Here is a 25,090-nt window from a genome sequence, read left to right as displayed (position 1 = left end):
TCGTCACGTGCTCACTTTGTGACTCTGTGTCACATTTTGGTAATTCTTACTTCAAACTTTTCCATTACTATTATCTGTGTTTTGGTGATCTGTGATAGGTGATCTTTGATGTAACTGTTGTAACTATTTTGGGGTGCCATGAACCAGGCCCCTATACGGTAGCAAAGTTAATTGATAAACGTTGTGTGTGTTCTGACTGTTCTCCTGATCAGCCATTTCTCCATCTCTCTCTCTCCTTAGCCCTCCCTATTCCTTGAGACTCAACAATATTATAATTATGCCAACGAGTAATCCTACAGTGGCCTCTTAGTGTTCCAATTAAAGGAAGAGATACATGTCTTTCCCTTTCAGTCAAAAGCAAGAAATGATTAGGCTTAATGAGGAAGTCCATGCTGAAAACCCAGACAGGCTGAAAGCTATACTTCTTGTGCCAAAGTTAGCCAAGTTGTAAATGCAGAGAAAAAGTTCTCAAAGGAAATTGAAAGTGCTACTCCAGTGAAAACACATGATAAGAAAACAAAGCCCTAATTACTATGGATAGTGCCTGGGGGAGTACTCCACGCCCTCTGGGCACACCATAGTTATTATCTGATTATCTGAGGAATTGGAAAGGAGCAAACCAGAAGTGACTTTATTTTCCCCCATGGACTCCGTTGGACTAATTTTTAAGTCTTGGTTGGAAATCACTGAGTAGGTTCATACTGTGCGTGACAGAAATAAGCTTTATAGTGGTTTACCTTCATTTAGTTTTGGAAGTTTACCTTTGCCTTAGTTTTGGAAGTTACTTCTAGTTTGTCGTTCTTATTTGTGATGAACACGTTAAAGACTAGATTTAAAAATTGCCTTCAAGGCCGGGCGCGGTGGCTCAAGCCTGTAATCCCAGCACTTTGGGAGGCCGAGACGGGCGGATCACGAGGTCAGGAGATCGAGACCATCCTGGCTAACACAATGAAACCCTGTCTCCACTAAAAATACAAAAAAATTAGCCGGGCGTGCTGGCGGCGCCTGTAGTCCCAGCTACTCGGGAGGCTGAGGCAGGAGAATGGCTGGAACCCGGGAGGCGGAGCTTGCAGTGAGCCGAGATGGCGCCACTGCACTCCAGCCTGGGCGACAGAGCGAGACTCCGCCTCAAAAAAAAAAAAAAAAAAAAAAAAAAATTGCCTTCAAGATCGTTCTTACTTATAAGACTTGCCCCTACTTCTATATGCTGAAAATTCTCTCCACCTGGAGAGAATACTATAAGATCATGAGTTAGCTGGAAAATGATCAGATTAATAAATGTGTATGGGTAGTTGAATTTAGCAAATAAATAGAGATAATCATGATTATACCTTTATTTTTACAGGGAGAGATGATGTAACTAGAGTACGTGCCTATGTGCCTACAGGAGTAATAATGGTTTCCAAAGACTATTTATTTATTTATTTTGAGATGGAGTCTCACTCTGTTGCCCAGGCTGGAGTGCAGTGGTGCAATCTCGGCTCGTTGCAACCTCTGCCTCCTGGGTTCAAGCAATTCTCCTGCCTCAGCCTCCTGAGTAGCTGGGATTGCAGGCATGTGCCACTACACCCAGCTAATTCTTGTAGTTTTTTTTTTTTTTTTGAGACAGAGTCTTGCTGTGTTGCCCAGGCTGGAGTGCAGTGGCGGGATCTCGGCTCACTGCAAGCTCCACCTCCCAGGTTCACGCCATTCTCCTGCTTCAGCTTCACAAGCTGCTGGGACTACAGGCGCCTGCCACCACATCCGGCTAATTTTTTTGTAATTTTCCGTAGAGACGGAGTTTCACTGTGTTAGCCAGGATGGTCTTGATCTCCTGACCTCGTGATCCGTCTGCCTCAGCCTCCCAAAGTGCTGGGATTACAGACGTGAGCCACCGCGCCTGGCCTATAGAGTTTGTTTTTTTTTGAGACAGAGTTTCACTCTTTTTTTTTTTTTTTTTTTTTTTGAGATGGAGTCTGGCTCTGTCGCCCAGGCTGGAGTGCGGTGGCCGGATCTCAGCTCAAGCTCCGCCTCCCGGGTTCCCGCCATTCTCCTGCCTCAGCCTCCCGAGTAGCTGGGACTACAGGCGCTCGCCACCTCGCCCGGCTAGTTTTTTTTGTATTTTTTAGTAGAGACGGGGTTTCACCGTGTCAGCCAGGATGGTCTCGATCTCCTGACCTTGTGATCCGCCCGTCTCGGCCTCCCAAAGTGCTGGGATTACAGGCTTGAGCCACGGCGCCCGGCCCAGAGTTTCACTCTTGCTGCCCAGGCTGGAGTGCAATGGTGTGATCTCAGCTCACTGCAACCTCCATCTCCTGGGTTCAAGTGATGCTCCTGCCTCAGCCTCACAAGTAGCTGGGATTACAGGCATGTGCCACTGTGCCTGGCTAATTTTGTATTTTTAGTAGAGATGGGGTTTCTCCATGTTGGTCAGGCTGGTCTTGAACTCCCAACCTCAGGTGATCCTCCCGCCTCAGCCTCCCAGAGTGTTGGGATTACAGGCATGAGCCACCGTTCCCAGCTAAGGAGTATTTTTTAAAGGAACAAAATGAGCATAGATTTTTTTCCCTCCAATTACAAAATCTATGTATTTTGGCCCTTCATTTTGGAGGAGTGCAAAAGTTGGAAGTAAGAAGTTTTATTTTAAATACTTTCAGTGCTCAAAAAAGTGCAATCACGGTGTTGTGTATAATAGTTCATAGGTCGATCACTCGTAATAATTGACTCTAAGGTTTTTATTAAGAAAACAGCAGAAAGATTAAATCGTGAACTAAGTCTGGGAGGGAAATGGCCACTGTGCAGCTGGAGTTTTAGAGTAATAACGAAATTCTACCTAGAATGCAAAATTGGGTCTATGAATTACATAGCATGTGGTTGGGATTTTTTTTTTTTTTTTTTTTTTTTTTTGGACAGAATCTCGCTCTGTTACCCAGGCTGGAGTGCAGTGGTGTGATCTCGGCTCGCTGCAGCTCCCAGCTCCCAGGTTCAAGTGATTCTCCTGCCTCAGGAGAATCCCTGAATAGTTGGGATTACAGGCACGTGCCACTATGTCTGGCTAATTTTTGTATTTTTAGTAGAGATGGGGTTTTGCCATGTTGGCCAGGCTGGTCTCATACTCCTGACCTCAGGTGATCCTCGTGCCTTGGCCTCCCAAAGTTCTGGGATTACAGACGTGACCCACTGCAAGCGACCAGGATTTTTTTTTTTTTTTAAATGTACAGAAGATCAAAGCTACTCGGAAGGAGTGCCCGTAATTTGTCAGTAAGCCACAGATTAAGATTGCATCTTATATACCAGCAGAGTAGCCTTAGCTTAGGGGGAGGGTAGGAAGTTTGAGGGGCTTTGAAGATTTAGGGGGACCTTGATAGAGAATTTTATAAGCTTCTTTCTCTTTAATTAAGACTTGTCTTATATATTGCTGTCATTAAAGGCAGTTGTTTCTAGAATTTCAATCACTTAAGTACACCCACAAGAGTAGGGAGATCTTCTTTTCCCTTCGACTTTAATTTGCCCAGTTATACCTCGGTGTTGTAACAGTACTATGATACCTGGCACAGAGATTTAATCTCGTGATACCCTCTGTACTGACCGGAAAGAGACCTGAGTCCTTTCTCTTTTTGAGTTTGAATCATAGGCTTGATGCGGTCTCTTGTTTTATGTCCTTGTTCCTAATGTAAAAGTGCTTAACTGCTTCTTGCTTGTATTGGGTAGCACTGGGAGCAGATTTTAACTGGGTATTCTTGAATTGCTTTTACAATAAACCAAGTCTATAATATTAAAAAAAAAAAGAAAAAGAAAAAGAAAACAAAGCCTTATTGCTGGTCTGGAGAAAGTTTAAGTGGTCTGGAGAGAAGACCAAGCCAACCACAACATTCCCTTAAGCCAAAGCCTAATCCATAGCAAGACCCTAATTCTCTTCAATTTTATGAAGGCCGAGAGAGGTGAGGAAGCTACAGAAGAAAAGTCTGAAGTTAGCATAGGTTGGTTCATGAGGTTTAAGGAAGGAAATCACGTCTATGATACAACAGCGCAAGATGAAGCTGCAAGTTCTGATGTAGAAGCTTCAGCAAGTTATCCAGAAGATCTGGCTAAGATCATCGATGAAAGTGGCTATACTGAATAACGGATTGTCAAGGTAGGTGAAACAGCCTTCTATTGGAAGAAGATGCCATCTAGGACTTTGGATAGAGAGGATAAGTCCATGCCTGGCTTCAAAGCTTCAAAGGGGCCAGCCACAGTGGCTCATGCCTATAATCCCAGCACTCTGGAAGGCTGAGGTGGGAGAATTGCTTGAGCTTAGGAGTTTGAGACCAGCCTGGGCTGGTAGGAAGGCACTAGACTCAAAATATCTATGAGCCAATGGACATGAATGACTGAAAGCGGGAGGATTATTACCTGAAGGGGTGGAGGGTTGGACCTCAGGATATGACCTGTGAGATCCTTCCTGCTGGCTCAGTGCTGGCTGAACGTGGGGTCAGAGAGTGCCAGGAACAACATATATCTGGGACAGAAGGAAATTCGGGGAGGAAGGCAAAGAGAAACAGGCCCTTTTTTGTTTTCATTGATACATGACAATTGTACATATTTCTAGGGTACACATGATATTTTGATACATGCATAAAATGTGTAGTGATCAAATCAGGATAATTTGCATATCCATTACCTCAAATATTTATCATTTATTTGTGTTGGGAACATTCCAAATCTTTCTTCTAGCCATTTTGAAATATATAATAAGTTATTGTTAACGATCGTTGCCCTCCTGTGCTGTTGAACACCAGAACTTCTTCTGTTCTTTCCATCTAACTGTATTTTTGTGCCCATTAACCAACTTCTGGGAAGGGTAAGGGGGTAGGGGGATGAAAAGGGCCGTTTTTAAGGCAGAGATAATCTTACCAGAAGGGAAGAAAGTTTAGGAGAAAGAAAAAAGGTGGACCATGAACTTAAAGTGGGGACTACAGAAATTGAATGGCAAAGAGAAAAAAACAACTTAGCAATGTGAAACTACATCTCAGTGTCATTCCTTTCACAGGTCCAATGTCTGATATTCTTTTGAGAAGCTGGATATGAAGTAGGAATCTTTCTTTGAGTCAATGTATTTTTATGATTATGATTATGATTATTGAATGGTAGCTGACAATTATTGAGGACAACAGCGCTTTGACGAGCTCTCTTCAAAGGCCTTTACATATGTTTTCTCCACTTCTCATTGTTAGTTATTCTTATCGTTCCCATTTTGTAGATGAGGGATGCACAGGCGTCAAGCCTATGTAGCAGGCAGAGAGCAGCTAGGTAACCTGACCATGGCCCAACAGCAAACAAATGATGGGGCCCACGTGCAAATCCAGGCAGAGCCCTTCTATTATGTGAAGCTCAATGTTTTCTTGTTTTCATCTTGTTGTGAATACACCTATTTGCAAATGGGTTTTGAAGCTACTTTAAAACTTTCTGTGGCCAGGCGCCATGGCTGACCCCTGTAATCCCAGCATTTTGGGAGGCTGAGGTGGGCGGACCACCTGAGCTCAGGAGTTTGAGACCAGCCTGGCCAACATGGTGAAACTCTGTCTCTACTGAAAACACAAAAAATTAGCCAGGCATGGTGGCATGCACCTGTAATCCCAGCTACCCAGGAGGCTGAGGCAGGAGAATCGCTTGAACCCGGGAGAGGAAGGTTGCTGTGAGCCGAGATCGCGTCACTGCACTCCAGCCTGGGCAACAGAGTGAGACTCTGTCTCTAAATAAATAAATAAATAAACTTTTGGTCTACTTTTAAGATTTCAGAGCTTAGCTGTTGAAAAAGGGGTGAGAGAATTCAGCAAGCATTTGGTGAGGACCCACAGTCTGTTGGCACTGGGGGACACTTAAGGACAACACAAGGAACAGGCAGGAGTTTATGTATATCTAAGTCACTGGACAGATTATAACGTAAGGCAGAGAGTGACAAGGGATTTAAGAGAAGAGGTACAAAGTGCTGTGGAAACTCTAAAGTGGGGAAGATTATATCCTGGGGTTGTGGGAGGATCAGAGGAGTTCCAGGGGAAAATGTTGCATTGCACTATGGGTCTTGAAAGATGGATATGGTTTTAAATGTTGAAGACTGGATTTTGAGCTCTGATCATGTCTGTAGATTGGATTCATACGTATTTTTATGTCTACTATGATTTATTCTTAGTGCATTTTTTTTTCGAGATAGAGTCTCGCTTTGTTGCCCAGGCTGGAGTGCAGTGGTGCGATCTTGGTTCACTGCAACCTCTGCCTCCCAGGTTCAAGCGATTCTCCTGCCTCAGCCCCTGAGTAGCTGGGATTACAGGCACCTGCCACCATGCCTGACTAATTTTTTGTATTTTTAATACAGATGGGGTTTCACCATGTTAGCCAGGATGGTCTCGATCTCCTGATCTCATGATCCGCCCACCTTGGCCTCCCAAAGTGCTTGGATTACAGGCCTAAGCTACTGCATCTGGCCCGGGCATTTTTTAAGGTAAAGTATTTATTGAGCATCTTCTGTGTATCATGTGCTGAGATAGGCACCAGGGGTGCAGGGAACATATGGCACAGTCTCTGCCCTCAATAACTTTCACTTTCACACATATGTATTAGGAAATCAGTATGTATGTGGATATAAGATAGTATGATAGACATTGCAGTATGGTAGACATTGCAACAAATAATTATATGCTGTAAACTTATTTCATAGGATTTTAGACTTAAAGTACTTTCATCCTATTTCCAAAAAATCCTACTGCATAACCTTAAAGGGATTCTCAGTTTGAAATCATCATATAAACTGCAGTAGCATCTGCTGGTGAAATACCACTTTGTATCTTTTAGAATAGTCCAAACAATAGGGAGAGAAGTGCATTATAAGAGCTGTAAAAGATATTGTCCAGAAATCTTTGAAAAGAAGAGGAAGTTCTATGGCAGGTGAATAAGATGACATCTAAACTGTTCTCTTAAAGCTACTGAAGTTCCACGAATATCTCACAGCACAAAGCTCAAGTGTGTGCCAACAACTCCTCATGCCACAAGATGTGACATCCTTTCAACCCCTTTTTGCAAAAGTTTCCAATTCTGTCTCTTATAAGACTACTTTTCATACCCACATATTCCGGATTTTGTAGTGCAAGCAAAGACAAGATGGGAAGGGGCTTCCATTTGTTGATGCCAGCTGCTGTATGGACCAGGCCCTGCCCGTGCATCCGTACCGGTTCTCTTTTATCCCCATGTCAGCCATAACACGTAAGCATTAACCTCCATTGTACAGATGAGGAAACTGAAACTCTAAGAGAATATGCAATCTACCCAGAGTCACGCAGCTTGCATATGTAAGAGCTGGAATGAAAATCCAATCTGTGTGAGTCCCAAGTCCCCTTCTACCATACGGTTTCCATTTCATTTTGCAATCATCCTGGCTGGGATATGTCTGCCCTAAAAGATAGTAAGGAGGAATACTTGTCTCTGTACCTTAACCTAAATCCATGGGTTTGCTTTTTGTCTTTGGAGGTGTCATAACATTACAATAATTTGATTTTATTTGAATAGTGAGTATTATACTACTCAGTCTAGAGATTTGTGACATTCCAGTCTAAACTGGATGATAGCAATGAGGCTTCTTCAAGGTGACCAGTATGATTAATAAAAGTAGAAATAAGTGGAATTGCTATGGAGTTGCTACTCCTGAATTTAAAGCTAGTTGAGATTAAGCACATGTTCAACAAGATCTCTAGGGGTGTGTGTTCAAGACCAGGGCCAGAGGTGCATGTGGGATCGGGAAGAGAGAGAATGTCTTTTCAGGGCAGGGATCGTGGAGGCTTTGATCCAGGTGGTGGAAGTGGCGGTTTCCACCGCGGTGGCAGCAGCAACCGCTTCTGAGGTGGAGGCGGCGGAAATATCAGAGGTGGCGACAGGGGAGGATTTGGACGAGGGGGTGGCCGCAGAGGCTTTACCAGAGGCCAAGACCAAGGACCGCCAGAACGTGTAGTCTTATTAGGAGAGTTCCTGCATCCCTGGGGAGATGACATAGTTTGTAAACGTACTACAGAAGAAAATAAGGTGCCTTATTTCAATGCTCCTTTTTACTTAGAAAAGAAAGAACAAATTGGAAAAGTGGATGAAATATTTGGACAACTTAGAGATTTTTATTTTTCAGTTAAAATGTCAGAAAATGGGAAGGCGTCATCCTTTAAGAAACTATAGAAGTTTTATGTAGACCCATATAAGCTGCTGCCACTGCAGAGGTTTTTACCTCGACCTCCAGGTGAGAAAGGACCTCCAAGATGTGGTGGCAGGGGAGGCCGAGGACGAAGAAGGGGAGGTGGCAGAGGTGGTGGCAGAAGTGGTGGTTTTAGAGGAGGAAGAGGAGGCGGAGGTGGGGGCTTCAGAGGTGGAGGAGGAGGCGGAGGTGGGGGCTTCAGAGGAGGAGGAGGAGGCGGAGGTGGGGTCTTCAGAGGAGGAGGAGGCGGAGGTGGGGGCTTCAGAGGAGGAGGAGGAGGCGGAGGTGGGGGCTTCAGAGGTGGAGGAGGAGGCGGAGGTGGGGGCTTCAGAGGTGGAGGAGGAGGCGGAGGTTTCAGAGGGAGAGGACATGAAGTGAAACAGTTGACAGACATCACCAGTTGACTTCTGCATGAACCTGCATGATCTGTGTCTACTATGGATTGGAAACTTATTTCTCGAGCAAGTCTTGAAGATCTTGGTCATTTTATGACAATGGATCTAAAATGTCAGCATCATGCAAAGTGCCATGGAATAGTGATTTTTGCTCTAAAAGAGCACTAACAAGTCTTTCTAATATTTTGTACAGTGCCTGGCACTCTGTGGGTGCTTAATAAATGGACAGGAGTTTTCATTAGAAGCATATTTGAATTTTTAAAATAAAGTGTTTTATTACCTTAAAAAAGGATCTCTATAATCTTCACTTGAATAATACAAACTTTTTTTTTTTTACATATTTGTTTATGGAACATAGTTGTAATTTTAAAACAGAATTTTTGCAAATTGTATTAAAATATATTAAAAACATACTACATTATGATCCAATGGAGTTTTTCACAGTAACTCAGTGTTAGTTTGAAATGTGAAATTCAATCAATATAATTCACCATATAATACGGTATGTATGTCAGTATAATGTATATTGAAATTGGAAAGAAGTAAATTTATCTTTGTTTTTTAATAAGATGAAATGAAAATTTTAATTAATTCTAGCCAGGCACAGTGGTTCACGCCTGTAATCCCAGCACTTTGGGAGGCTGAGGCAGGCAGATCACGAGGTCAGGAGTTCAAGACCAGCCTGGCCAATATGGCATACCCTGTCTCTACTGAAAATACAAAAATTAGCCGGGTGTGGTGGCATGAGCCTGTAATTCCAGCTACTCGGGAGGGAGAGGCAGGAGAATCGCTTGAACCTGGGAGGCAGAGGTTGCAGTCAGCCGAGATTGCGCCATTGCACTCTAGCCTGGGCGACAAGAGCAAGACTCTGTCTCAAAAAAAAAAAAAAAAAATTAATTAATTTCAATGTTTATTTTAGATTCGGGAGGGTACCTATGCAGATTTATTACATTGGTGTATTGTGTGATGCTGAGAGTTGGGGTACGAATGACCCCATCGCCCAGGTAGTGGGCATAGCACCCAATAGTTTTTTAATCCCTGTCCCCCTCTCCCTCCCTTCCCCTCTAGTAGTCCCGGGTGTCTATTGTTGCTAACTTTATGTCCATGAGTACCCACTCATAAGTGAGAACAAGCAGTATTTGGTTTTCTTTTCCTGTGTTAGTTCACTTAGGATGGTGTCCTCTAGCTGCACCCATGTTGCCACAAAGGACATGATTCTGTTCTTTTTATGGTTGCATAGCATTCCATGGTGTATACGTACCACATTTTCTTTTCCCAGTCCACTGTTGATGGTATTTAGGTTGATTTCATGCCTTTGCTGTTGTGAATAGTGCTGCAATGAACATACCAGTGCATCTGTCTTTTTGGCAGAATAGTTTATTTTCCTTTGGATATATATGCAGTAACGGGATTGCTGAGTCAAATGGGAGTTCTGTTTTGAGTTCTTTGGAAAGTCTGAAAACAGCTTTCCATAGTGGCTGAACTAATTTACCATTCCTACCAGCAGTGCATAAGCGTTCCCCTTTCTCTTCAGCCTCACCAGCCTCTGTTACTTTTTGAATTTTTTTTTTTTTTTTTTTTTTTTTTTTGAGACGGAGTCTCACTCTGTCACCCAGGCTGGAGTGCAGTGGCATGATCTCGGCTCATTGCAACCTCTGTCTCCCGGGTTCAAGTGATTCTCCTGCCTCAGTCTCCCAAGTTGCTGGGACTACAGGTGCACGCCACCACGCCTGGCTAATTTTTTGAATTTGTAGTAGAGACAGGGTTTCACTGTGTTAGCCAGGATGGTCTTGGTCTTTTGACCTCATGATCCACCCGCCTCCACCTCCCAAAGTGCTGGGATTACAGGTGTGTGAGCCAGCGCGCCCGGCCTATTTTTTGACTTTTTAATAATAGCTGTTGTGACTGGTGTGAGATGGTATCTCACTGTAGTTTGGATTTGCGTGTCTCTGATGGCTGGTGATATGGAGCACTTCCATGTGTTTGTTGGCTTCTTGTATGTCTTCTTTTGAGAAGTGTCTTCGCATGTCTTTCGCCTTTAATGGCGTTTCACTTTTTAATGGCATCGTTTTTTGCTTGTTGAATTTAGTTCCCTATAGATTTAGATATTAGACTTTCATCAGATGCATAGTTTGTGAATATTTTCTCCCATTCTGTAGGTTGTCTGTTTACTCTGTTGATAGTTTCTCTTGCTGTGCAGAAGCTCTTTAGTTAGGTCCTGGCCGGGCATGGTGGCTTATGCCTGTAATCTCAGCACTTTGGAAGGCAGAGGTGAGGGGACTGCTTAAGCCTAGGAGTCTGGGACCTGCCTAGGCAACATAGTGAAACCTTGTCTCTAAAAAGAAAAAAAATTACCCAGGCATGCTGGTGTGCACCTGTAGGGGGGCAAATCACTTGAGCCCAGGAGGCAGAGGTTGCAGTGAGCTAAGATTGTACCATTGCACTTCAGCCTGGGAGACAGCATGAGACTCTACCCTGCCCAAAAAATTTTAATTAGGTCCCACTTATCAATTTTTGTTTTTGTGGCAATTGCTTTTGAGGACTTAGTCATACATTCCTTCCCAAGGCTGATGTCCAGGATGGTATTTCCTAGGTTTTCTTGAATTCTTATAGTTTGAGGTTTACATTTAAATAATTAATCCATTTTGAGTTGATTTTTTAATATAGTGAAAGGTAGCGGTCCTGTTTCATTCTTCTGCATATGACTGGCCAGTTATCCCAGCACCATTTATTGAATAGGGAGTCCTTTCCTCAATGCTTATTTTTGTTGACTTTGTCAAAGATCAGATGGCTGTAGGTGTGTGGATTTATTTCTGGGCTCTTCATTCTGTTCCACTGGTCTCTGTACCAGTACCATGCTGTTTTGGGTACTGTAGGCTTATAGTATAGTTTGAAGTCAAGTAATGTAATGCTTCTAGCTTTGTTCCTTTTGCTTAGGATTGTTTTGGCTAGTTGGGCTCTTTTTTGGTTCCATATGAATTTTAGAATAGCTTATGCTAACTCTGTGAAAAATGACATTGGTAGTTTGATAGAAATAGCACTGAATTTGTAAATTGCTTTGGGCAGTATGACCATTTTAATGATATTGATCTTTCCAATCCATGAGCATGGCATGCTTTTTTGTTTGGCAAACATTTTTTACATCAAACGATGTGTGATATAGATGTTTACATATGAGCAAATAAAACCCACCCTAAAATGCTAAGGTCATTTTCTCTGCTATCTCTTGAGAAAAAAAATGATATTGAATAGCAACTGTAGGTATTAGGCAACCAGTATCATGTTTCAGGGAAACTAACTGACTTAAACAAGTAGATAAGATTTTCAAAGATGAATCAACCATAAACCTGCCTACAGCACAGACTAGCAATTAGTCTATTTAAACTCATCTACTTTTTTTTTTTGAGACAGGGTCTTACTCTGTTGCCCAGGCTGGAGTGTAGTGGCATGATCATGGCTCACTGCAACCTCAACCTCTCAGGCTCTAGTGATCTTCCTGCCTTAGCCTTCCGAGTAGCTGGGACTACAGCTCCAGAGACCAGAATGCCTGACGGTCTAAAATGAGCTGCAGTATCACTTAGGGTTCATGTCTTAAGTAAATTTCAGAAAGGGGTCAAACCCTTGTTTAAAGATAAATGTAAGCTGGATGTGGAGGCACATGTCTGTAGTCCCAGTTACTCAGGAGGCTGAGGCAGGAGGATCCCTTGAGCTCAGGAGTTTAAGACCAGCCTGGCCACCACCATGCCTGGCTAATTAAAAAATTTGTTTTTTTGTAGAGACAGAGTCTTCTTATGTTGCCCAGGCCAGTGCATCTCCATTTTGACACAAAGACTGAGGACTATGTAAAAGGACTAGCGTTTTGAACTGAATCTGATCTGGAAGTCCGAAGACTCAAGTTCCAGGAACAGTTTGTTTATTCTCCATATTCTTCCCCAAAATACCCAATATGATACTGCTCAATTTGTTTTTAACAGTGTAACTTTGGGGAAAAAGTTATACATCTTAGGTTTTCTATCTGTAAAATAAAAATCACAGTCCCGTACTTATTTTTTTCTTTCCTAAAAATATTGTAAATGAAGCAAAAATTCCTGGTAGACTCATTTGCATGCAATATGATTTATTATTTTTTTTGTTGTTTGTTTGCTTTTTGTCGTAACCATACGGCCAACCTTCATGCTTTTCTCCCTTCTCATGCTTTATTATTGCCTTCTCGAGAGGGCTTGACTCTGATTAAAGAAAAACAGACACCAGTTGAATTTGTATAGGATAGAGGAGCTGTGGGAAAGAAACAGGTAGGAGGGATATGGGGTTAAAAGCAGGGTCAGGAGAAGAGAGGTCAGAGGTTTGGATTTTGACTCTCTATAAAGGCTAAAACTCTCAACTAGAAACTTGTATGGTTTACTAGGCTGGTACCACCTCCCTCAGTTCCCATCATGCTGGCTACAAGGAAGTTTTGCTAGAAGGAAAACACAAAAATCAAATTATAAAATTGCAAATCACAGATGATCTGCAACAGATTGATTTTAGTGAAGTTCATGGCTTCCAGGTGTCCTCACTTAAATACCGTGATGAATGCTTTTCATACCAAGCATCTCACTCTCCCTGCCACTCAGTATCCCCACCACCACCACTTCTGCCCAGGTGGCCGCATTGCAGTTCCCGGCTCATCACAGAGCCTGGCGCCCTCCACTGGTGAAGCCGCCTCTCTCCTGGTCTGGGCTTTGGAGCGGAAGCTGTTAGGAGCACCCAACCCATGAGCAGATCTGAGCAGCAGGCAGACGGCCCTTCTGAACCAGGTTGGAGACTTAACTTGCAATAAGCTCACGTCAGGCAGTGCATCCTGTCCTTAGTGGAAACATTTCTCATCTCTCCAGGAGACTGGCCAGGTAATAAAGCCATGAGAGGCAATGATCAACTTATTTAGAGACCCTCAGAGGGGAACAGAAATCACTGATGATTTTCCTGCCATCTCCTATCCCAGGTGAAACTGTGTGATTGTGAAGCAGCAAAAAGTCTAGGCACCTTGGGAGCAGGCTTCACTTCTCCAAGGTCAGCACAGGGAGGGGGTAGTCTGGTCAGCAGAAATGACCAGGAGATATGGAGTGAAGGGACCAGACACTAGGGGAGACATGTCTTTGATGACTGTCTACCCAGCATCCGTGTCTTCACATAGGGAGGGCACAGGGCTGGGAAGAAATTCAGCGATTCAGCCCCAGGAGGAGGCCTTGCTCTGTCCTAGGCCCCAAGAGGGCCAGATTTGCCCTGTTGAATCTCCGGAGAAGTTGGTAGGAAGGTATGAGTGCCTCTCTTGAACTTGTACCCAGAGCAACCTCCCCTGATCAGCAGAGGGTTAACAAACTTGAATTACACTTGAATTTCTTAGGAGATCAGGTCACAAAGGGCAAATAGTGGTCCAGAGACCAAAGTGTCCGATGGTCTAAAATAAGCCTGCAATATCACTAGGATTCATGTCTTAACATAAACAAATTTCAGAAAGAGGTCAAACCCTTGTTTAAAGATAAATGTAAGCTGGGTGTGGAGGCACATGTCTGTAGTCCCAGCTACTCAGGAGGCTGAGACGGGAAGATCCCTTTAGCTCAGGAGTTCAAGACCAGCCTGGGCAACATAGGAAGATCCCATCTCAATTTTTTTTTAAAGGATAAACTTAAGCGTATTAGAATTTTAAAGAGTTTTTTTGAACAAACAGAGATTCATGGATCAGGCAGCTCCAAAGTGAAAGTGGTTGGAGGACGCACTGGAGGTGTTTGTAGGGAAGGCTTTTATAGGGTGAATGTAGAAGTAGAGTAGAGAAACTATTTGGTGAAAATTTGGGCAGTTGCATTATTTGAACTATCCTGGTGGAAGGCCTCTCATTACACAGGTAATACTCAGCTGGACACTTGTGACTGGCTAAGCTTGTTTCATTTTGTCTGTGTAGGAACCCAGGCCATGGGAGCTATCTCAGCCTAACGGTCTTCCATTAAGTTATTTTACACCTTCTCTGTGTGTCAGGACAAGCAGAGGTCTTCCCCGCGAGGGTTCTTACCATCCTGTTTCCCTCAGCAAAGTGAAACTGTCCCTTTTGCCTCTGTAGGCAACCTTCTGAACAAAGGCTTTCCTAATATTCTTATCTCATCTTATTTTATTGTATCCTCTTCTCTGTACCTTGTTTACATGCTTCTGGAACACTTGTGTGTCTTGCACCCATCCCCTGCATTATTTAGGCAATCCTAAAAGAAGACTTCCAGGATGGATTGGTAGAGAACTGGAGCTCCTGTGCGTTGCTGGTGGACTCCACAATGGTATAGTCATGGTGGAAAAGAGTACAGTGGCTCCTTAAAAAAATGGAACATAGAATTACCCTATGAGTCATCAAGTCCACTTCTGGGTTTAAACCCACAAGAATTGAAAGCAGGGACTTTAACAGATATTTACAAATTCATTTGCATAGCAGCATTATTCATGATACCAAAATGGTGGAAGCAGTCACTGACAGAGGAATGGATAAACAAAATGTGATACAGACATACAGTGGAGTATTAGCCTTAAAAAGAGACATTCTGACGCATGCTACGACATGGATGAGCCTTGACATAAGGCTAAGTGAAAGAAGCTGGATACAAAAAACACTGCATGATTCCACTTATACGAGGTCTCTAGAACGTCATTTTCATAGAAACCAAAAGTAGAATGATGGTTCCCAGGTACTGGGAGGAGAGAGTAATGAAGGGCTATTGTTTAAGGGGTACAGAGTTTCAGTTTGGGAAGTTGAATGAGAAAAAGCTCTAGAGATGATGGACGGTGGTGATGGTTGTACAATCACGTGATTGTATTTAGTGACACTGAACTATGCACTTAGAAATGATTAAAATGGCAAATTTTATGCTATGTATATTTTGCCACAATAAAAATTAAAAGCTTTTTTAAAATTAAAAGCTTTAGAAGAATTAAGATAAAAGTGATTAAAGCTATTTTAAAATTAAAGCTAAAATGAATTCTCCCTCAACCCCAATAACTATGTGCCAAAAGTGCTATTTCTGCTCTGATTATTCTACCTACTGTGAATATCCATGTGTGACTTTTGGGCTAGTTCATAAAATAAACTTGAATGAGCATTAATTTTTTCTAATACTCTTCCTCTATCCACAAGCTACATTCTACACCCCACAACTTGCAGACCACACCTGATACAGATGAATCATTTTTCTGCTCCCTCTCCCAATTCCCTCCAGTACTGGTGTTTTATATACTACCTCCTGCTGCTCTAGGTCCAATCTCTGTGCAGTTTGATGTCTTGGTATCGGTAACTCTTGACCTGGATAAGCAAAAAACACAGTGAAATTGATGTTTTGTCTTTGAAGATTACCTTGGAATAGGAGAATCTTTGGGTGGTCCGTCCATCTTCATTCATTCCTATTAACAATGTTAACAAGCATTTACTGGCTTAGGACTTTAAAGAAGGAGAATTGTATTAATTTATCAGCTGAATCGGCATTACAGCGGCTTAGGAAGCATTTGTCATTGTTTGGGGTTACAGTGAGGATAACATGAAACACTTAATGAAAAACTTTCACAAAACTTTGTCTCTTTCCAACAGCTTAGCTATGTGAGAAGAGCTTTTGTAACATGACAACTCTAAAAATAAAACCGTTTTCAAGTTAAACTGTCCTTCCAGTTGCTGTTTCAAACTTTATCCCAAGAACTGAGGTGCCATTCAGTAAAAGGCAACTACAGGCTTCTCAACCATAAGGCTAAGTACTTGTTTTATGTTTTCTGGTGATGAATTTATTTCTTGTCTTTGAGTTTACAATATCAGCTATAAAAGTGATTGTCAGTAATATTTGTATAATTTAATTTCTAATAGAGTGAGTTTTCTATGTATGTGTTAGAGCTACGATAATCTTATTTTTATTTTTTTACTATTGTTATTTTTTTGAGATGGAGTCTCACACACCCTGTCACCTCGGTTCAATGCAACCTCCACCTCCCGGGCTCAAATGGTTCTCCTGGCTCAGCCTCCCAAGTAGCTGGGATTACAGGCACCCACCACCACACCCATCTAATTTGTGTATTTTTAATAGAGACAGAGTTTCACCATGTTGGCCAGGCTGGTCTCGAACTCCTGACTTCGTGATTTGCGTGCCTCAGCCTCCCAAAGTGTTGGGATTACAGGCGTGAGCCACCGCACCTGGCTGTAATTCTTCTGCCTCAGCTTCCTGAGTAGCTGGAATTGCAGGTGTGTACTACCACACCCAGCTAATTTTTGTATTTTTAGTGGAGATGGGGTTTCACCATGTTGAGCAGGATGGTCTCTATCTCTTGATGTCATGATCTGCCTGCCTCGGCCTCCCAAAGTGCTGGGATTACAGGTGTGAGCCACCGCGCCTGGCTGATATTCTTAATACCAGAATTTGTTTTGTGCTGTATGATGATGATACTAGTGAACTGTATTCTCAGCAATATTTTGCAATCTTCACACTGTTACTACACTTATTTGTGTTTTTAGCTGGGTGTGGCGGCTCACACCTGTCATCTCAGCACTTTTGCAGTCTGAGACAGGTGGATCACTCAAGCTCAGGAGATCGAGACCAGCCTGAGCAACATGGTGAAAGCCCATCTCTACTAAAAATACAAAAATTAGCCAGGTGCGGTGGTGCACGCCTGTAGTCCCAGCTACTTGGGAGGCTGAGGTGGGAGGATCGCTTGAGCCTGGAGGTGGAGGCTGCAGTGAACCGAGATTGCGCCACTGCACTCCAGCCTGGGCAACAGAGTTGGACCCTGTCTCAGAAAAGAAAACAAACAAACAAACAAACAAAAAAAAACATCAACGATGTGCCATGCACTGGGAAGACAAAAAGAAACAAAATCACTCCTGCATTTAAGAGGCTCACCTCTCTCCGAGGGAAAAGATAGAAACGATGAGAGGTAATGACTATGGACAATGGGAGTGAGACAGGCCTGTGCACCGGGGTGGACCCTCGGCAAGTTCACGCCCTTCGCACTGGGGAGGGGCTCGGCCCCATCTCTTTCTGGGTGGAATGTGGGATTCAAATTGGCAGACAGGAAGGGCACGAGCAGGGACTCTGGTTTCGCAGAGGGTTCCTTTTCCTCCCTTTTCCCTTTTCACCCATTAAAACCCTGCTTTACTCATCCTTCAAGCCTCCGTTTTCGTGGCTGTGGGCCGGGCAAGGAGCCCGTCGTCAGCTGAACTAAGGGAAAGTTCTGTAACAGGAGCACGGAGGGAGGTCTCTGCTGAGGGTCCGGAGATCTTGCAGCTGAACTAAGGGAAAGTCTCTAACAGGAGCATGGAGGGAGGTCTCTGCTGAGGGTCTGGAGATCTTGCAGCTGAACTGAGGGAGGGTCCTGTAACAGGAGCACGGAGGGAGGTCTCTGCTGAGGGTCCGGAGATCTTGCAGCTGAACTAAGGGAAAGTCTCTAACAGGAGCATGGAGGGAGGTCTCTGCTGAGGGTCTGGAGATCTTGCAGCTGAACTGAGGGAGGGTCCTGTAACAGGAGCACGGAGGGAGGTCTCTGCTGAGGGTCCGGAGATCTTGCAGAAGAGGCAGGGCTTCAGGACAGACCTGTAGCATGAGTAGGTGATGGGCAGGGCGTGGGAGTGGGGAAGGGAGCATTCCAGGAAGTGGAAACAGCCTGGACCCAGGAAAGAGGCAGAGGGCAAATGGTGGGAAAAGGCACATCATTCCCTAGGGCTGGAGGGAGAAGACCAGCACACAAGAGGTGGAGAGTACAAATGGGAGGCGAAACATGTGCTGGATCCTGGTCATAAAGGAACTGCTATTCCCTTCCAAGGAGGGGACACTACCCTGAAAAGCTACTGAGGGATTTCAAGCAGAGAAGAGCTGCAACCTGATGTGTCAATCTGAAGAGCACTCTTTGTCATTTATGAATAAGGAAACGTTGGAACTTTAAGAGACACAGAGTGAGTCTGCATACTTCCTTTTCTATGACAACTTCCTGTATTAAGGGTGAGAAACACCCTTAATACAGATTCTCATGATTATGTGTATTGTGGGGTGGTGTTGGGGTTCTCAAAGGAGATGGTTATTCCTGGTTGTTAGTTGTTTCTTAAATTTTCGTTTCTTTTAACATGATTTGTTTTGGGGCCGGGTGCGGTGACTGTAATCCCAGCACTTTGGGAGGCCGAGGCGGGCGGATCACGAGGTCAGGAGATGGAGACCATCCTGGCTAACACGGTGAAACCCCGTCTCTACTAAAAATACAAAAAATTAGCCGGGCGAGGTGGCGGCGCCTGTAGTCCCAGCTACTCGGGAGGCTGAGGCCGGAGAATGGCGTGAACCCGGGAGGCGGAGCTTGCAGTGAGCCGAGATCCGGCCACTGCACTCCAGCCTGGGTGACAGAGCGAGACTCCGTCTCAAAAAAAAAAAAAAAATTTGTTTTGGTTTTTCTGTTTTTTGTTTGTTGCTGGTTTTTTAGACGTGGGGGTCTCACTGTGTTGCCCAAGCTGGTCTGGAACTCGTGGGCTCAAGCCATCCTCCCCGCTCAGACTCCCGAGTAGCTGGGCCCATAGGCCACACCATCGCTCGTGGTTTTGGTGCTGCTTTTTATTATGGAGATTTTCAAGTGTATACAAAATCAGACAAAATTGAGTAATGTACACTTATGTGCCCCTCACCACTCCCAACAACCAGCATCCTCTGGCCTTTACACTGGAAACTGTAAAGATAAAGTCTCCTCGGCAATGCTTAGAATTATGACAGGTGAAGTCTCTCAGGCAGTTCCCCGGGAATCAGATAGAATAAACTCTGCATTTCCCTCGTAATCAGATGACCACCCCCTGCTACCAACAGCCCCACCCAGGTACTACTTCCTAGAGTGCTATACTTGCCCTGAGATAGGCAAAGCCAGGCTTCCAGAGCCCATCAAAACTTCCTCAGACACCACAGACTTCCTCAGAAATGCTCTGTGTTCTGTCTTGACCTTTCACATTTGTTGTTTCCTCTCAACATGAACATTTGCTTTGGTCAGGGGTGAATAAACCATGGGTGAATTCAGGCCTCAAACTCCTTGGGAGGAAGCAGAGTTCACACCAGACGGAGAGGAGGCAGGAGTTTCCCCAGTTCAAGGTGCACACAGCAGGGACCTGGGGTACAGAGCACCTCCCTGGCTCCTTCTCTGCCGTCTCCGCAGTCGGACCTGGCCAAGAGGCTCTGCCACTGGACTCTGCACTCTGCACTCAGCCTCCTGATTCCAACCTCCACACCAGGGAGTGGCCACCACAGTTTGATTACTGTCTATTGAGTGTTCATCATATGCCAGGTATTGTGTCAATGCTATCAATCCTCATAATTGCCCTTTGAGTTAAGTTTTCTTAACACCTTTACATGGATGAGGAAACTGAGGCTTTAGAGTTTAAGCAGTTTGTACCAAGCTACATAGACTGTAAGTGGCAGAGCTGGAATTTGAACTCAGGTCTGACTGATTTCAAAGCCCAATACCTCTCTGGTGGATGGAAACAAGAGGAGAAGTTCATTGGCCAGGCATGGTGGCTCACGCCTGTATTCCCAGCACTTTGGGAGGCTGAGGCGGGCAGATGATGAGGCCAGGAGATTGAGACCATCCTGGCTAACGTGGCGAAACCCCATCTCTACTAAAAATACAAAAATTAGCCAGGCGTGGTGGCACGCACCTGTAGTCACAGCTACTCGGGAGGCCGAGGCAGGAGAATTGCTTGAACCCGGGAGGTGGAGGTTGCAGTGAGCAGAGATTGTGCCACTGCACTCCAGCCTGGGCAACAGAGCAAGACTGTCTCAACAAAAAAAAAAAAAAAAAAAAAAAAAGGAGGAGTGCAGTCTGTTGCCCAGCCTGGAGTGCAGTGGTGCAATCTTGGCTCACTGCAAGCTCCACCTCCCAGGTTCATGCCATTCTCCTGCTTCAGCCTCCTGAGTAGCTGGGACTACAGGCGCCGCCACCACGCCCGGCTAATTTTGTTTGTATTTTTTTAGTTGAGACAGGGTTTCACCGTGTTAGCCAGGATGGTCTCGATCTCCTGACCTCGTGATCCGCCCGCCTCTGCCTCCCAAAGTGCTGGGATTACAGGCTTGAGCCACCGCACCCGGCGCGTGAAACCAAGTTTTTACAAAATTATTTTACTTTTGTAGATTTGGGGGCTACAACTGTAGTTACCTTACGTGGCTATATAGCATACTGGTGAAGTGTGGGCCCTTAGAGAAACCCTCACTAGAACAGTGCATGTTGTCCCTACAGGTAATTTTTCATCTCTCACCCCCGCCCACCCTCCTACCTTTTTGAGTCTCTGATGTCTATTGTCCCACTCTCTATGTCCATGTGTACATGTTATTTAGCTGGCACTTAGAAGTGAGAAAATGTGATACTTGACTTTCTGTTTCTGTTATATTTCACTTAAGATAGCGGCCTCCAGTTCCATGCATGCTGCTGCAAAAGACATGACTTCATTCTTTTTTATGGCTGACTAGTATTCCATGGAGTATACACATTTTCATCACTCGGTCCTCCACTGATGAACACTTAGGTTGATTCTCCATGTTTGCTGTTGTGCATTGATTGCATTTTGACTGCTACCCATCCCATGAGGGCGGTGTGATTTTCCCCTTGTGTCATGTTGACACTCAAAAAAGGTTTCAGATTCTGGAAGATTTTGGATTTTGGATGTTTGGACTAGAGATACTCAACCTCTATTTACACCATGTGTATTAGTTTCCTAGGCTGCCATGGCAAAGTACCACAAAGTGTGTGGTTTAAAACAATAGAAATGTATTCTCTTCTTGTTCTGGAGGCCAGAAATCTGGAACCAAGGTTAGCCGGGCTATGTTTCCTCTGAGATCCTGGGTAGAAGTCTTCTTTACCTCTTCCTAGCTTCTGGTGGGGGCGTCAATCCCTGCCACTCCCTGGTTCGCAGACGCTGCTCTAATCTCTGCCCCCAGAGTCACATGGCATTCCTGGTGGGTGTGTCAGTCTGCGTCTCTTCTCCTCCTCTTATAAGGACACTAGTTGTATTGAATTAAGGACCCATCCCACTCCAGTGTGACCTCATTTTAACTAATTGTATCTGCAGTGACCCTATTTCCAAATAAGGCCACATTCGGAGCTTCTGGGAGTTAGGATTTCAACATATCTTTTTGAGGACACAATTCAAATTATAACACTATGGAAATCAGCAAATACTACAAATCAGGGCTTTAAAAAAAAAAAAAAGAATTAAAATGTAAAATTTTTTAGAATTGGTTTCTAGCACATCAGTGTGTTGGTCTGTCACATGACATCAGGACAGGGCCACCCACCTGAAATATCACTTTTCCATGGGGATTTTTCATCAGAAATTTCCACATACTCCAAATGGACTATATGCTCTCTGTCAGAGTAAGAATTAAAGGTGACAGCATGCTAGTTAGGATTTACCAGTCATTTTTTAGCCTTTTAAACATTTCTTATATGTATTTCCATTATAGAAAACTTTAAAAATATGGGAGAGTAGAAAGAGAAGTTAAAAAAAAATCATTCATAGTTCCAGCATCCAAAGAGACAGCTCTTAATAATCCCTGAAAATTTTTCTTCAAAAATATTTTTGGAACTTTTTCTCACTTTTTCTTTTGCCATTTATATTTTTTCTCTTGTGTTGAACCTGTTTGAGAACTTTGGTTTTTTTTTCCTAATGCTTTTTATTTTATATATATGTTTTAAATGTGTGAGCAATACATCAATACACTTTCAGTTAAAACAGTAAGATGAGCAAAATCCATCTTGACCACCGCCTCAATCCCAGTCTTTCCCCCTGGACGTAGACACTGTTGTTAGTTTCAGGTGGATCCTTCCAGACCCTTTTCAATGCATTTTATGCATTAATATTTTTGTTCATACATAAACCACATCATATGATATATTTCTATCCCATAGTTTACTCCTTCCCCCACCCAAAAATTGTATGTCCTTGACAGCTTTTCATATTAGATTTAACTTGTTCTCTTTAACTGCTGCAACATATTTCATCCTATAAATAAGTCATATTTTATGTCATTGTTCTCCTGTTGCTGCTTTTTAGATTGGTTTTGATCTTTCATGATTGCAATTATGAAGCAATGAATGTCCTTTTACATGCCTCTTTGTGCCCATGTACAAGCGTTTCTCTAGGATAAATAAGAAGCAGAATTTTTAACTTGAAGAGTATTTATAATTTTAATATCATGCTAAATCTCCTTTAAAAGAATACCAATAAACCTTCCCACTGTATCCATTTCTCCGCATCCCAACCAATACAAATATTCTTTTAAAAGTTTGTTGATCTGATAGGAAAAACATGGCATTTTTCTGTTGTTTTGGTTTGCATTTTTAAGAGATTGCTAGTGAGGTTTATTGGCTACTTAGTATCTCTCTCAGTTTGGTCAATTTCAGTGGGTCTTCATGCTTGTAGAACCCATCAGCCCCTCTTAATGGTCTAATCTGCAGTAGGTTTAAAGCTCAGGCTCTTGAAAGAAAACTTCATATGTTTAATAATGGGTGCATTATGGAAATAAAGCTAGTGTTTCATCTGAATTCAGATGGTCTCTCAGTTTATTAATGAATCCATTTCTATCACTGATGCTCTTTTAAGGAAGTGTGATAATGTCTCAGGATTTGAAAAAGTAGGATTGCATTTTTAAAAAATCTGTTAACTTAGAATTCACCCCGGAAAAAATTTCTGCAAAGTCAACTAGAGAATCAAAAATTGAGCAAATCATCCAATATACTCATCAGCTTCACTGCCTAATCCAGGGGGAATTTCAATCCTAATTTCTAAATTCCTGAAGATTATTTTCAGTTATGTCAAAGAAGACAGCAGAAGCTCTCTTCTGTGATTTACATTAGTAGGTAGTTGTATAATTATAAGAGTTAGTAAAAGCGGAGAGTTGAAAAATAGAAACAAATGTTAAACATTGTAACTGAAAATAAAAATACACTCATTTATCCATCTTTTATAGGCAGGGGCCAAGGTGTTTTCCCTTTGTATAGATCTGCTGACCTCATTTCGATGTAGTCTTTTTTTTTTTTGAGACAGAGTTTTGCTCTTGTTGCCCAGGCTGGAGTGCAGTGGTGTGATCTCGGCTCACTGCCGGCATCTTCTGCCTCCCGGGTTCAAGCGATTCTCCTGCCTCAGCCTCTCGAGTAGCTGGGATTACAGGCATGTGCCACAATGCCCGGTTAATTTTTTTGTGTGTGTGCGCACGGCTAATGTTTTTTTTTTTTTTTTTTTTTTTGGTATTTTTAGTAGAGACGGAGTTTCCCCGTGTTGGCCAGGCTGATCTCGAACTCCTGGCCTCAAGGTGATCCGCCCACTTCGGCTTCCCAAAGTGCTGGATTACAGGCGTGAGCCACCATGCCTGGCCCTATGAAGTCTTTCTTGCGTAAATCACCCCCATATGTATCATCTCCAATTTCCAGGGTCTGTTTCTTTAAAGTGGATCAAAAACTTTAATTTTTTTTTTTTTTTTTTTTTTTTTGAGACGGAGTCTCGCTCTGTCACCCAGGCTGGAGTGAGTGACGCGATCTTGGCTCACTGCAAGCTCCGCCTCCTGGGTTCCTCCTGCCTCAGCCTCCCGAGTAGCTGGGACTACAGGCGCCCGGCTAGTTTTTTGTATTTTTAATAGAGACAGGGTTTCACTGTGTTAGCCAGGATGGTCTCGATCTCCTGACCTCGTGATCCACCCGCCTCGGCCTCCCAAAGTGCTGGGATTACAGGCGTGAGCCACCGTGCCCGGCCACTTTAATGTATTTGAAAAGTATTCTGTGTATAGTCTAATTAAACAGTATTTCTCAGCCACTTAGCTTTCTTGCCTTTCCTCAAAGCACTCAATGATTATCATTGAAATAGCAAGTCACTTTTGTTTTGGACTCATAGCTCCTTACCTCGCACGCAGCTTAATTAAATTACATGTTAACAGTAAGTACAAATGGTGCCAGTGGGTTTGAAGACAACAAGTAACTCTGGAAAACTAACATCTCAACTAATGGAAGAAAAAGGAAGCTGGCCTATTGGAGAAAAGCCTCCGTGCGCCAACAGCACTAGTCAGATACATTATTACTGAGGTTGTGGGTAGTACAGGTCAACTGGGGAGTCCGCGAAATGGAAATCTTTTAAGCAGGGTTCACTCTGTTACAAAACACACTAAAGTAAATGTCTCAGTGCACAATTAGTTTCGAAAAACTCGAACTGAGAAAAGATAAAATTGAACTAGGCACAGAAAAACGGATTGGGTAACGTGGTCAAAGTGCTTTGATTTCTTGGGTAAAAAAGATAACCATGAGGTAAGACATTGAATAGTTTAGCGGGAGAAAGGAAAACTAGACTTAAGTTAGTAGAACTGAGCCTTAGTATGTTATTGGGAGATTATTTAGTTACACTGGAAAAATACAATTATTTAACCTCTTTGTGCCTCGGTTTCCTCTTGTTAAATTTGAAAAATCATTCCTAATTTACTTAATAGCATCATTATGATAATCAGAATATATA

The 25,090-nt window shown here is 43.3% G+C and overlaps 1 pseudogene; it reads left to right on the top strand.

Moving 5' to 3' along the window:
* Positions 1–7,761: 7,761 nt before the first annotated feature.
* LOC102121150 (uncharacterized) lies at positions 7,762–8,595 on the top strand (annotated as a pseudogene).
* The last annotated feature ends 16,495 nt before the right edge of the window (positions 8,596–25,090 follow it).

Source organism: Macaca fascicularis, chromosome 5 (assembly GCF_037993035.2).
Source record: "Macaca fascicularis isolate 582-1 chromosome 5, T2T-MFA8v1.1".
Taxonomy (NCBI): Eukaryota; Metazoa; Chordata; class Mammalia; order Primates; family Cercopithecidae; genus Macaca; species Macaca fascicularis.
This window is presented reverse-complemented; position numbering and strand designations above follow the sequence as displayed.